We start from the raw sequence: 14,536 nt of genomic DNA, 5'->3' as shown, positions 1-14,536 counted from the left end.
GATGACATTTATTCCGTGACTTTTAGTGCATACTGATAATTCTTTTTTTAAATGCTTATTTATGTAAAGGAGTATAGATCTGACTTTGGCAATGAGAAAAAATGAACAAACCATTAAGGAAGGAATTTCAGGGGAAAAAATTGTTCTGAAAGAACCTGGATTTCCTTTGGTATAAAATAAAGTATAGAAAAACTCTAAATCTCCCAAGCAGTTGGGAGAGTTGCAAACTAAAGCAAGGAAATAGTTGAATACAGAAGGTTAGATCCTAAGAAGGTTAGATCCTAAGTTAGATCCTAAGTTTCACTTAGAGCTGTGAGTTGGAATGTTCTTGCCAAGTTCAGTGGAGGAGAGATGGCTTTACAGATAGCAATTTCCTAAACTATTTACAGATTAAAAGATCAATATCACTGATCATATGATTGTGAGGATGCTGCAATGGCTGAAACATTCAGGACCCATGGCAAATACCACTGGTTCAATATGGTTGTAAGTTTGAATGATCACGGAATGAGTGACTGCTAAATGAGGACCAACCAAATTTTATTCCTTATTATCTACTTTATATCATCTAATCTGATCTGTTTACTTCTGATATCCAGAACCTAAAAAGTGTTTTTAGTGTAGTGCAGCATATCACCACTTGGAACCCATTACAATGACAATATACTAAAATTTCAAAAAGGCAGAAATCTTTGTTTCACAAGTTAGAAGCCTATTCTAATTCAGCAAGAACTGTTTTCAAATCAATGAGCATGGCAGACTAGTAGGAAACTGCATTTTTTGTGGGGAATCATTCCATCCTTTTTTTCCTTGAAAGGGCTGGTATAATTCACTTTTAGGGAGACCTTTCCATTTTAAAAAGTGTTGTATAAATAAAAGTATGGTTATATTTGATTTTATGCTTTACATGATGAAGTGGACCAATGTTTTTATATGGGGAGAAGATATTGATGGTATCAATTAGCAATAATTATGAAATCACCAAGAAAATAAATATCTGGATATATACAAGGCAATGCAGTAAAATTAATTTAAAATATAAAAGATGTCATGGAAAGCCTTTGGCCACAGAATAATTGCATCTAATCCCAATTCGAAGTATAATATGAATGGTGCTATAAATGCTGAGTAAACATTTTACTCAGAAGCCTCTACAACAACAATCTTGTGAAATTGTGTTTGGTTTCTTCTACTCAGTGTAAGAGATCAAGGGCCTATGGGGGGAAATGAAAAGATCTAAAATTATATCTTACTTTTCTCTACCTATGTTCCCATCCTATGAGGACCATAAAATAATTTAGACAAATTTATATTTTTTAGCACAACATACATTTTGTGTGTCTAAGTGTATGCATATCTGTATATAAACATGGATACAGTATGGGCTTTAAATTCTATTCTATACATGGCCTAGTTTACATCTTACCTCTGTTTTACGTATTTTCTATAACATGACCATTCTGTAGAGAAAAAAGTATGACGTTTTACTCACAAAATGTTATAAAAATGAGGGGAAATGTAGAGTTATTTCAACTGCATGTGCTCATTGCAAGGGCAGCAAGTGGATTATGATTATATTTAAGTAGTAAGGCTGTGTTATCCTTCTGGCAGATATACAGTGAAACTTTAGAAGGTGCCTAAATTAGGCCAAAGCTTGTAAGGGGGACACTGTTTAGACAGATGGGTTACAATACATTGGGCCTATGAAACACACATGGGTTTTTAATAATGGTGGAGGATTTTTCTGACCATAAAAGGTCAAATGATGTAAAGCACCACACTCTTTGTCATGTAGTCTTTACCCAATTAAATGATGTAACGCAGGACAAAGGACTCCCCTAGGAAGTACAGAAGAATGTTCAGTAATTTTTCCCTTCCTAACATAATCAAATGTGTGAACATTCAAAGCATAATCAGGCTAAAATTGCCCTTCAGCAGCCAACCATACCAACCAGAAAGGATACCTTAAACTCCACAGTCAGAATTGTGTTTCTGTCTTGATGGATTCTTTGAAAACATCTTATGTAATGTATGTGAAACAAATTATAATTACAGTAAGCAGAACTTCAGACAGTGAGCCAGGACTTGGCAGAGGGTTACTGAGAACACAAGATAAGGAGTGCTCAGCAAAGGCCTGGACTTCTTAGAATTAAGAGCAATTTTGGTAAAGTTTAAAATGTAGAGGGACCTTTCTTTTTGACCACTGTTGGGATCTTGCATCTCTCTGTCTTCAACTTTGGTCCAAAAAAAAAAAAAAGATACATAAAACATGGCCCATTTATGGCATAAATAAAGCACTCCAAAAGCCAAATTTAACCCTAAACCCTTCAACATCCTTAAGAAAAAGATTTCCAAACAGGAGAAAAATGAAAATCTCATATCTGGAGTAGAATCAGTGGTGGGTTTTTGCTGGTTCGCCCCGGTTCGGACGAACCAGTAGTGGAGGTGGCAGGAGGCTCCGCCCAGATGTCATCATCGATGCTCTGTTCATGAGTAGAAGCGCTGCACGCGAGCGAAGCAAGCACGCATGCGCTCATAGTTCTGAACTGGTAGCGAAGGTAAGGAGTAGAACCCCTTCATTGTGGATTGTTGGCTGTCAGTCTCTTCTGCAGCACACACATCTGCCACCCCAAATCTCTGTAAATAGCCACCTCCCAGCCTTCCATTGCTTTGATGCTATAGCTATCTCCTCCTTCATGAGCAGGGGGTATTGAGTGCTTTAGACACTCCTCCACAGGGATGTAAACCTGGATAGTATGCACATCATAATCTGTTACTGTTTTAGCTTTAGAACAGGGGTCTCCAACCTTGGTCCCTTTAAGACTTGTGGACTTCAACTCCCAGAGTTCCTCAGCCAACTTTGCTGGCTAAGGGACTCTGGGAGTTGAAATCCACAAGTCTTAAAGGGACCAAGGTTGGAGACCTCTGCTTTAGAACACTGTCTTCATCTTTTTATATAGCATGTACTTTTACCAGAATTAAAGGAGCTCCATCAAATCAGCATTTCTGTATACAACATTATGCAAGTTGTGATTTCTTGGCTGTTTGGGAGACAATGTTAACATGTCAAGTTTCGAACTGTAACAGGTAAATAGGGGAGGGAAGAAAATGAACAGATAGTTGCTATTAGAAAATGCACCCCATTAAATCAACATAGGAGCCCTTAAATCAAAAAGAGAAAAAGCTAGATTTTTTTGGGAGCTACCTGGCACATGTCTCTCATGTAATTTATGAAAGCAAGATAAAAATATCTTTTTTTTATCGGTAATTGCCTTAATTGTGCAAATAGGGAAGCATTTTACAGGATATTCACAAACCTATAGCTGGTAGAAGAATAGAGACCTCTTTTTTAGAATGTCCTTAGTGAAAGAAATGCACTTTAGAATAGAATAGAATTTTATTGGCCAAGTGTGATTGGACACACAAGGAATTTGTCTTGGTGCATATGCTCTCAGTGTACATAAAGAAAAGATACGTTCATCAAGGTACAACATTTACAACACAATTGATGATCAATATATCAATATAAATCATAAGGATTGCCAGCAACAAGTTATAGTCATACAGTCATAAGTGGAAAGAGATTGGTGATGGGAACTATCAACTATAGAATTAAACTGAGAGTGTACAAAGAGTTAGATGAGTTTAATGTAATCCAAAAATGCATGAGAAATTTGAGTCTTATCTGTTCTGATAAGAAGTGGCCTGCTACAAAAGTATTGATTGGAATGTAGGAATTTTTGCATTTGTCTCAAATAATATGATGGACAGGGGAAATGAATGAATTAGATTATTATATTCCTATGTTACATTAAGAATCCCTCAGCTTTACCAAAAAACTGCTCCCTCCTTTCTTCTTTAAAGATGGAAAATGAAGGGGGCGGGGACACAGAGAGAGAAAGAGAGAGGGAGGGAGGGAGGGAAATAGGGAGAGAGAGAGATCAGTCATAAGGAGTCATATCAAAAGTCTAATAATCTAGTATTGCATCAGTTGGGCTGCAGCAATTACTAGTCCTTGTTTAGTGACTGCCTCATTTAGTAACCATTAGCAATTAATGCTGAGCAATTTTTTTTTATTGAAAGAGTTTTACAACAAACAGATTTTTTTTAAAAAATTCTCCCCCCTTCTCCCTCCCCCTTCCCCCCTCCCCCCCAGAGACTTTCCAGAGCAAAATACAGGGTATAACATCTAACAAACATTCACTAAAATACTACAAAAACCATAACCCATAATCCCTTCTCCCCCATTGGTCCCTTAACTCCCCTTTCCCCTTTTAGACAAACTCACAAATACAATACATTTCCTACCATCACTCATAAGCTATTTGGTATTTTTTGGTCTGATACTTATTTTGAATATAATTTTCTCCATTCTACTATGTATCGTTCTTGTGAGTAGTCTTTCAAATACGCAGAAATTTTTGCCATTTCTGCTAAACTCTAAGTGTCCATTCTTCAATTGTAGACAGTTCTTCTTTCTTCCAATGTTGCACCACCAAAAGTCTCGCTGCTGATATTAAGTTCAATATTAGTTTAGTCTCTATTACTGTACAATCTGTGATTATACCTAGTAAAAACAGTTGTGGCGTGAACTTTATCTTCTTTTTCAAAATATTCTGTATAATCCACCATATTTTAATCCAAAACGGTTTGATTTTTTAAAAGTCCACCATATATGATAATAAGTAGCATCTTCACAATCACATCTCCAACATTTGGGTTGCATATTCAGATACATACATTCCAATTTCTTAGGGTCTAAATGACATTTATAAAACATTTTATAAAAATTTTCTCTTAAATTTTGTGCTTGAGTAAATTTAACATTCCTAACCCAAATTTTCTCCCACGTTTTCAACATTATAGGTTGTTGAATATTTTGTGCCCATTTTATCATACAATCCTTAACTAATTCCGTTTCTGAATCTATTTCTATCATTGCATTGTATAACCTTTTAATATGCATTTGGCCTTGATTTCTAATTTGTTTTACCAAATTTTCCTCAGTTAGCACAATACCAATTTTCTGGTTCATACTCCATCTAGATTGTAATTGTCCATACTGAAACCATGTATAATTTTTCCCTTCTTGTTTCAATATATTCAAAGATTTCAGTTGTAATTTACCCTTTTCTACAAAAAGAAGCTCTTTGTAAGCAATCCCCTCTTGTTTTTGTTCTATATTTATATTCTCTATCGCATGTCTGGGGATTGCCCATATAGGTATCTTATTGTCTAATTTATATTGATACTTTTTCCAAACCCTTAACAAATTCCTGAAAATATGACTTTTAAAAATATTATCTACTTTCTTATCATATACTAGATAAGCATGCCATCCATATAACAAATCATGACCTTCTATATTCAAAATTCTTTCTTCTATTAAGTTAAACCAATCACTGATCAATGACAAAACAACTGCTTCATAATATAATTTCAAATTAGGCATTTTTAAACTCCCTCTTTCACATATATCCTGCATTATTTTTAGCTTTATTCTCGGTTTTTTACCCATCCAAATAAAGTTGCTAATCCCTTTTTGCCATTCCCGCAAATTTACATCCTTTTTAAGTACTGGTATCATTTGAAACAAAAATAAAAGCCTAGGCAAAACATTCATTTTAATTGCTGCTGTTCTTCCCAGCAAAGATAATTTCTTCCAATTCTCCATTTCCTTCTGTACCTTCTGCTACAACACCTCATAATTATTTTTATATAATTTCACATTTGAGGCTGTAATATATACTCCTAAATATTTAACTTTTTTAACAATTTCATATCCTGTAACTCTTTCTAATTCTTCTTTTTGATGTATATTCATATTTTTAGTTATCATCTTTATCTTCTGTTGATTAACTTTAAAGCCAGATACCTTACCATATTGATCAATTATATCTTTTAAATATATAGCTAACTGAATAGGTTGGGATAAAGTAACAACCAAGTCATCCGCAAATGCTTTTAATCTATAATCTTTTTTTTTATAATTTTTATTCCTGTTATTTGATTTGAACCACGTATTTTATTTAATAAAATTTCTAGTTTATTTTATTTCTAAAATAAACAATAATGGAGACAAGGGACATCCTTGCCTTTTACCTTTTTCAATTCTAAAAGATTCTGTTAAACTACCATTAATTATTATTTGTGCTGTTTGTTTCTGATATATTGCTTTAATTGCTTATATGAAATAGTCTCCAAACTGCATCCTTTCTATAACTTTAAATAAAAATTGCCAGTTCAATCTATCAAAGGCTTTCTCAGCATCCAAAAAGAAGAACGCTGCGGGGACTTGGCTATTCCTTTCTAAGTATTCCAATACATCTACAATCTGTCTCATATTATATCTCATTTGTCTCCCTTTGATAAACCCTGATTGGTCACTATGAATCATTTAACTCATAACTGACATTAATCTATTGACTAGTATCTTAGCAAAAATCTTATAATCAGTATTTAAAAGCGATATTGGTCTATAATTTTCTGGTTTACTACAATCTTGTTCTTCCTTCGGAATCAGCGAAATAAAGGCCGTTCTCCATGATGGAGGCACTCCTCCTCCAGATTGAATTTTATTAAATAACTCCTTAAGCGGCTCTACCATTTCCTCTTGTAAATTTTTATAATAAACAGCCATTAGGCCATCTGTACCTGGAGCTTTACCCATTTTCAACTGTTTAATTGCTAAAATTATTTCCTCTATTGTTATAAGTTGATTCAATTCCTCCCTTTGCTCTAATGTAATTTCATGAATGCCTTCCTCTTGTAAGTATCTATCTATATCTATTTCTTTGATTAAATCTCTATGGTATAACTTTGTATAAAATTCCAAAAAGGCTTTTTGAATCAAATTCTGTTGATATACATCTACCTTACCAATAGTACGTGATTTCTGTTTTTTCCTTAATATATAAACTAACCACCTACCAGATTTATTAGCATTATTAAATGTGATATGTTTAGCATATTGTAAATTAGTTGTCACCTGATCTGCCACCATCATATTAAATTGCCCTCGTAATATATTTATTGACTCCTTTATTTTCTTATCTCCAGGACTCTTTATAAGTAGCTGTTCTCTTTTTTTAATTTCCTCCACTAATTCCGTTCTCTTTTTCTGTAATTAACATCTATATTTATTGTTCATATATATTAAAACTCCTCTCATATAAGCCTTGCTTGCGTCCCAAACCATGCTGAGCAAATTTTAAGAACAACTTTAATTGATTTTTCAAACTTGGCAGATTTAAGATGAGTAGATTTTATGCTGGCTGGGGAATTCTGGGAGTTCAAAGTTGTCAAGTTTGAGAAACACTGGGCTAACCGTATTAAGGATATTCTTCAAATTATTTTCTATTGATTGTAGATAACTATTGTTATATTCAGATTTATTGGCCTTTCTCTTATTTTTGTTCCATCATTTTCTTCCTTATAATAGATAGATATATAATTTTCTGATGACATAAAATTATTCAATTCTACAGATAAGTCTGTTGTTTTGCAAAGGGATCTTGACTATGTGTCTGAATGGTCATCTATTTGGCAATTTCAAATTTCAATTAATAAATGCTCTGTCTTACATATTGGCAAATGTAATCAGAATGTCAAGTATAAACTAGGTGGCATTAATCTAGCAGATGACCCGCATTTTATTAAGGACCTAGGTGTACTTATCTCTGACGATTTATGCTCCAAAGCTCACTGTAACAGTGTTGCTAAAAAAGCATTAAGAGTTGTAAACTTAATTTTGTGAAGCTTTTTTTCTGGAAACATTGCATTGTTAACTAGAGCTTGTAAAACTTATGCTAGACCAATTTTAGAATATTGTTCAACTGTTTGGAATCCCCATCATATATCTGACATCAGTACAATCAAGCGGGCTCCGAAGTATTTCACGAGAAAAGTCTTGCACTCTTCTGTACACAATAGAATTCCTTATGCTACTAGGCTCAACATTCTCGGTTTGGATAACTTAGAACTGCATCAGTTGTGGTCACACCTAAGTGTCGTGTCCCACTCCTCCGCTGACGGCCAGGTCGGGGAAGTCCATATCAAGCGTGCCTCTGCAGCTCTGCCAAAGTCCTATCAGAGTTCTCAAGGCAGGCAGGAGACCAGGAAGTGACTTCAGCAATCCAAGGTAGACTTTGCCTGACTCAGAGAATGCCAGAAAGCAGATCCTTTATATAGGCCATGGGGTGTGGCTCCATGACTCAGCACTTATCCAGGCCTGCCCCTCCCTTCCTTTTGCTGACACTGCCTATCAATTCTCCTGAAGCGAGGATCTCTCCAGGCTCCAGCTGTTGGCAATTCACATTCCTCAGGCTCACATGCTGTGGGGGAGGGGGAGGGGGAGGGGTCTAGTTGCTCCGTTTGCCTGGGCATGGAGCCAGGGCTAGGGGCTGGAGGTACGTCAGGCCCTTTGTCTTGCTCGGCCTATCTGGGCATGGTGCCAGGGCTGGGGCCTGGAGGCATGCCAGGACATTCCTCAGTGTGGATCTCGTGTGGACCAGACCCACATCCTGTGACATCCTGTGTGGACCAGACCCACACTCACGAGATCCACACAGGATGTCACCACCACACATCCACCCAGAAAGCAGACCCAAACCCACACTGATCAGGAAGCATGACCAAGGACCAGAAGCCAGACCGCAGCTGCAACATTAGCCATTTATTTATTTATTTAATTTATTTATTTATTTAATCATATTTATATACCGCCCTATCTCCCGAAGGACTCAGGGCGGTTTACAGGCACTTAAAAAACACATAAACACATAAATACAATATAAAAACAATTAAAAAACTTATTCTATAAGCCCGTTAATTAAAATATAAAAATAAAACCCAATTAAAACCCATAAATTTAAAATCTAGCTCAGTCCTGCACAATTAAATAGGTATGTTTTAAGCCCGCGGCGGAAGGTCCGAAGGTCCGGAAGCTGACGAAGTCTGGGGGGTAGTTCGTTCCAGAGGGTGGGAGCCCCCACAGAGAAGGCCCTTCCCCTGGGTGTCGCCAGACGACATTGCCTCGCTGACGGCACCCTGAGGAGACCCTCTCTATGAGAGCGCACGGGTCGGTGAGAGGTATTCGGTAGCAGTAGGCGGTCCTGTAAATAACCCGGCCCAATGCCATGGAGCGCTTTAAAGGTGGTCACCAAAACCTTGAAGCGCACCCGGAAGGCCACAGGTAGCCAGTGCAGTCTGCGCAGGATGGGTGTCATGCGGGAGCCACGAGGGGCTCCATCTATCACCCGCGCAGCCGCATTCTGGACTAACTGTAGCCTCGGATGCCCTTCAAGGGAGCCCCATGTAGAGCATTGCAGTAATCCAGGCGAGACGTCACGAGTGCGTGGGTGACCGTGCATAGGGCATCCCGGTCCAGAAAGGGGCGCAACTGGCGTACCAGGCGAACCTGGTAGAACGCTCTCCTGGAGACGGCCGTCAAATGATCTTCTAGAGACAGCCGTTCATCCAGGAGGACGCCTAAGTTGCGAACCCTCTCCATCGGGGCCAATGACTCGCCACCGATGGTCAGCCGCGGATTTAGCTGACTGTACCGGGATGCCGGCATCCACAGCCACTCTGTCTTGGCGGGATTGAGCTTGAGCCTGTTTCTCCCCATCCAGACCCGTACGGCCTCCAGACACCGGGACAGCACTTCGATAGCTTCGTTGGGGTGGTCCGGTGTAGAAAAGTACAGCTGGGTGTCATCCGCATACAACAACATTTCAAACCCCTCCAATCCATACATGCAGCAGACTGACACCCACTACGAAGATGTAGCACGACCACGAACACGAAGCCAAACAGCAGCAGTGCAGCTCACCAGCTCAAATCCCCCTGCAACTCAGACTAATCTGAGCACAACCAAGCCCCCACCCAAACAGGACACCCTCCCAGCCAATCAGAGCACAAAAAAAACCCCATCCAATCAGAGCACAGCCAAGCTCCCACCCAATCAGTTCAAACCCCCACTAGCAGTTAAAAAGGAAGAAACAGCTGCAATCACACATTGCTCCCAGAAGCACGAAGCTGAAGCCTGAAGATGACGAATGAGACTTCGTCGAAACGTTGCCAAGACACTTCCAATTTTACGCGGGAGAAAACCCGAATAACCAAAGATCTACATATGTATATATATATATATACACACACACACACACACACACTCTGTGTGTGTGTGTGTGTGTGTGTGTAGTCAAATGAGATGTGGGGTAGAGCTAAGAACATTTTTATGAGCCTTTGGGAATTTTATAGATCCTGAATACTGTTTCCATTGGATCCACAATCCAGTTATCTTCAAGAAGAAAAAAGTAAGGGTAGGCAAAAAGAAAGGAGATGCCGATTTTGAGTTGTTTTTCCTCTTCAGAAATTGGAATTGGAACTGTGATCCCAGAATTCCTGTTGAACATTTCTTGCTAAAATGTGTTCGGTATCCTGTTCCGTTCCTAATGCCAGCAGGAAGTTTCATATATTTCATTTCCACTCATAAGCATTCAGACAAGGATGCAAACTGTTGTACAGACCTCTCCTGAATATTCACAGCTACCCTGGTTACTTCCTGCAGACATTTTCAAAGCAAATCTGACACCCTGCACTGCCATCTCTTCCTCCTCACATTTTCTCCTCATCTGGCTTCTGTCCTTTTATCCAGGTACTAAGACAGGCAGGGATCAGTGGGAACATTGTCTCCCCTTCACTTATACTTTCAGAATAAAGGATACTTCCAGAGATCCAGTTCAGAAAATGGACACTCTTTATTATGCAAAACATCTTCTTTTTGATGCTTCATTTACACAGAAATAAGTCTCCCTTTGTTCCATAGGGCTTTCTATTTAGTAACTGAATTTAGGACTACAGCTTTGATTGTTGTTCTTATATTTTTATACTAGGCATCATTTGCTTCCCAGGGAGATATGAATCCTTTCTGTTAATTGATTAAATGTGGAATTTGGGATGCATGCAGACAAATTGCATAGCGTACAAATTGAGCAAGACAAGGTCATGAGCAAACACAGACACTTCTCTGATTATTGGTGTGTCCCATATGCCACATTGTGCCTAATGTGTTTATTTTCTTAATAAATCATCGGTGGGGATAAATCAAATTATCCTGTGCATGACTAGGAACACACAGAGAAAGTTCCTGGCTACAGATTTGATCAGAAAGTCAACAGGTCAGCAGATGAGATACTGTAAATTGTTGATTTTCTTATATCCATTAAGAGCCACATTTCAAATGTTTTCTGTCTTTAATCTTAGTAGGCACTTTGAAGTGCAGCAAAGTATATAATATGCTTAACAAATAGATGAACTTTTTCATGGCACAAGTTGAAATTGTTCATTTTCATTTTTCTTTCGGGCGATTCACAAATCACTCTCAATATGCAGAGATAAAAGCTAAAAACAATGTTGATACTACACGTAAACCACTAAATCTTTGGTCAGCCTGCACTGTTTTCTAGAATGCCTATTTAATTATTCTTAAGTCTTGGTCTAATTCTTGGCTAATTCTTAGCTAATGTTTTTCCTTACAATGGGGAAATTTCCTCTGGGGAGATGAGTAAAGATAGTGGTGGCCATTTCTATTTCTATTCTAGAAATGTATATCACTATATCAATGCCTGGATAATACTATAATAAGATGTTATTAATCTGGAGAGTGGATATAAAGTATACATTTTCAACTATAGTTTGAGGGCAATTTGGCACTTAGCTAATTTTATCAGTTTTTTCCCTGCAAAGTAAAACTCTTAGTTAAACATTGATGTGCTATTGTTTGTATCCATCTGTGCCTACCTGCCAGCAGAATTGACAATTGGAAAAATAGATTTTGTGCCTGCAGTGCTCTTGTGTATGTCCTACATATGGTCAAAAATAGTGAGAAATTCTCCAAAACATATGGATACAAATATTGTCCTAAGTTACTGTTTGAGGAGGGGGAGAAATGAAAATTCCCTTCTCAGTGTAATGTTGATTATAGTTCACAGAAGATGGCTTCAGTCTTAATATTTGGAGATTGGGGTGGAGAATTAAGTTCCCTTAAAATCAGTATGGTTTAGTGCCTGTAAACATGGCTAAATAACATGTTATCTGTATTGTTCTAATTTACAGTAAGTGAAAATTAAATTTTATGGATTAAAAAAATTCTCAGATTTTGAGTTTCCCCTTCAAGATTGAAATGGTGTCACAAGTAAAGTCACCTTTAAAGTTGATATGTAAGTTAATAAAGCAAATTATTATTTTTTATTTGTCCAATCTGTGAAGAAATCAGTTATTCTGTAAAATGTTTAGTGAGTTGGGGAGGAGGTTGTCTAGATTATTGTCCCTTTCTGGTGTTATTGGGCAACATGAGGATAGAAGCAGTGGATAGGGGACACAGTAGCAGTAGAGCATTTTTGGCTGTTTATCCCTAAAGAAGAAAAGAGCTAATGTTAGCAAGATATATATGTTCTTTCCATAGAGGATAAGAAATATTCTAAAATCCAGTTTAGCATTGAGAATATTATGTGGTTTGTAATTATGTGGATGGAGGGTAGAAACAGGATTTTCATGGGTGCCCCTACCTTTTCTACACTTTAAACCCAATTTTACCCAATTTTACTATCTTTTTTGCCATAGTTGTCAAGTAAATCAGATGGTTGTTAAACCAGTCAAGTGATCATTACATAAACCCAGCTTCCCCCATTGATTCTACCTGTCAGAAACCCTCTGGAAATGCCCTAAATGGTGATCATGTTACTGTGGGATGCTGCACATGTCATAAATACATATAGGTTGCTAAGCACCCAAATTTTGATCACATGACTGCGGGAATACTGTGATGATCGTAAGTGTGAGAACCAATCACAAGTTTCTTTTTCAGTGCGATAATACCTTCAAATGGTTGTTAAATGAAAGGTTGTAAGTTGAGGACTATCTGTATGTCATTGGGCACATTTATCCCATGCCTTGAAAAATTTCAATTAAAATCAGAGATAGTATTTGTGAAATGAACATGATGTATTGAATCAATTTGCTGATCAGCACTATCATATCATCACTGCCCAGTATAGCAGAGATTGTAGTAGGAAGGGAATGTTCATCCATACAAATAACAGTAAACGAGAGGAACTAAAGCAGACAGAATCTTAATAGTGTGCAGTTGCTGACTGAACAGAAATGCTGGTACATGCTTGGAACAGTGTCCAATTAGCACTAGCACAGGAGTAAAGCAGCTCATGTTCCCACAGCCTTTTTCAAAGGATAAAAAGAAGGGTAAGAACATTCGCTCTTTGCGTCACAATAGACACCAGCAATTCTTAGCAATGAATTATTTTGCTGGCTAGTGCCACCTTTTCATTAACTTCGATGGCATTTTTTAATGTGTAAAAACAGGTTTGGAAAGCAAGAAATTAAGCAATGAAAATGGGATTCTCACACTTAATAAACCGGACAATGTAAAAAATGTTTACCTTCTTTTTCTTCTTCTTTGCCCGTATCAAATGAACATTTATATTTGCTGGTTTTATTTGAACGTTTGCATGTCTAGTGTGCTGTTTTTCAATAAAAAGATTTGTGAGATTAAATCACTCAGTCAGACTTAATGCCTAAACCAAGCAAACATGAGAAGGCAGAACTGTGGGTTTCATCTGTCTTTTAAGAAGAGAAATATGGAGGGGGTGGGGAACACTGTAGTTGAAAATTGCATAATTATGTTTCTCTTACCTCAGGCAAATTCTGCCAGTGAACCATCATCAAAGGTATGCATTTAAGCAGGAAACCAGCATTTCTGGCTGGAAAGAAAGGCTGCATTATCTTGAGCTTGTTTATTTTAAGCTGCTCCAGTGGAGCCTTAGCACGAACAGGGGAGTTTCTCTTTCTGTAAGCAAAAAAAAGGAGAGGAGGGTGGAGGGAAGCGATGAAGACCATATGTCAGCAGTGAAGTAAAAGTGCATCTCTTCAAGACTGGCTTAGGAGGTTTAACATACATCACAGTGAAAGACTGAAATATGTTATCTCTATGCCAATAATTCTACACATTTTGTTTGGACGTTCAGAAATGGCAGGTCATTTAACCAAACCTGAGCCACAAAGCGATCACACAGGGAGCCAGAGAATTTGTAACATGTTATATTTGCCCCCAAAGATTGCCTCAAGCAAATATGGAAGTTCCTGCTTGGGCAAAACATCTGAAGAATTTCATTTTGACAACACTAGTGAAATTCCTCACAGGGTTCTGTATATCCCCATGTTCCCACTGAATTTAGCTTAAGGAGAACATTAAAATTGCCCCATATTGTGGTTGAGGGAGTGGAAAGTGTCTCACCAAAGGCCTCCTCAATACTTTAATAGAATTGGCAAATTATTAGATTCTGATCTAATAATCTGATTCATGATAATTCTGATCCCTTTTGGGAATGATGTTGTTATATTAAACAGAGACATTTTTTATTGTTGTTAGTTGCAAAGTTGTGTCTGATCCATTGCACTAATAGATCAAACATTTGGACAATGTTCTTGAACTATGGTGCTGGAGAAGACTCCTGCA

The 14,536-nt window shown here is 37.6% G+C and overlaps 1 long non-coding RNA gene across 1 annotated transcript in view; it reads right to left on the bottom strand.

The window, feature by feature from the left end:
• LOC131189234 (uncharacterized) overlaps positions 1-13,824 on the bottom strand; it is a 76,475-nt gene extending 62,651 nt beyond the window's left edge. The window contains exon 1 of the long non-coding RNA XR_009152955.1: positions 13,714-13,824. This is a non-coding gene — a long non-coding RNA (uncharacterized LOC131189234). The remainder of the gene's footprint in view (positions 1-13,713) is intronic.
• Between the last annotated feature and the right edge of the window lie 712 nt (positions 13,825-14,536).

This window comes from Ahaetulla prasina, chromosome 1, assembly GCF_028640845.1.
Source record: "Ahaetulla prasina isolate Xishuangbanna chromosome 1, ASM2864084v1, whole genome shotgun sequence".
Lineage (NCBI taxonomy): Eukaryota > Metazoa > Chordata > Lepidosauria > Squamata > Colubridae > Ahaetulla > Ahaetulla prasina.
This window is presented reverse-complemented; position numbering and strand designations above follow the sequence as displayed.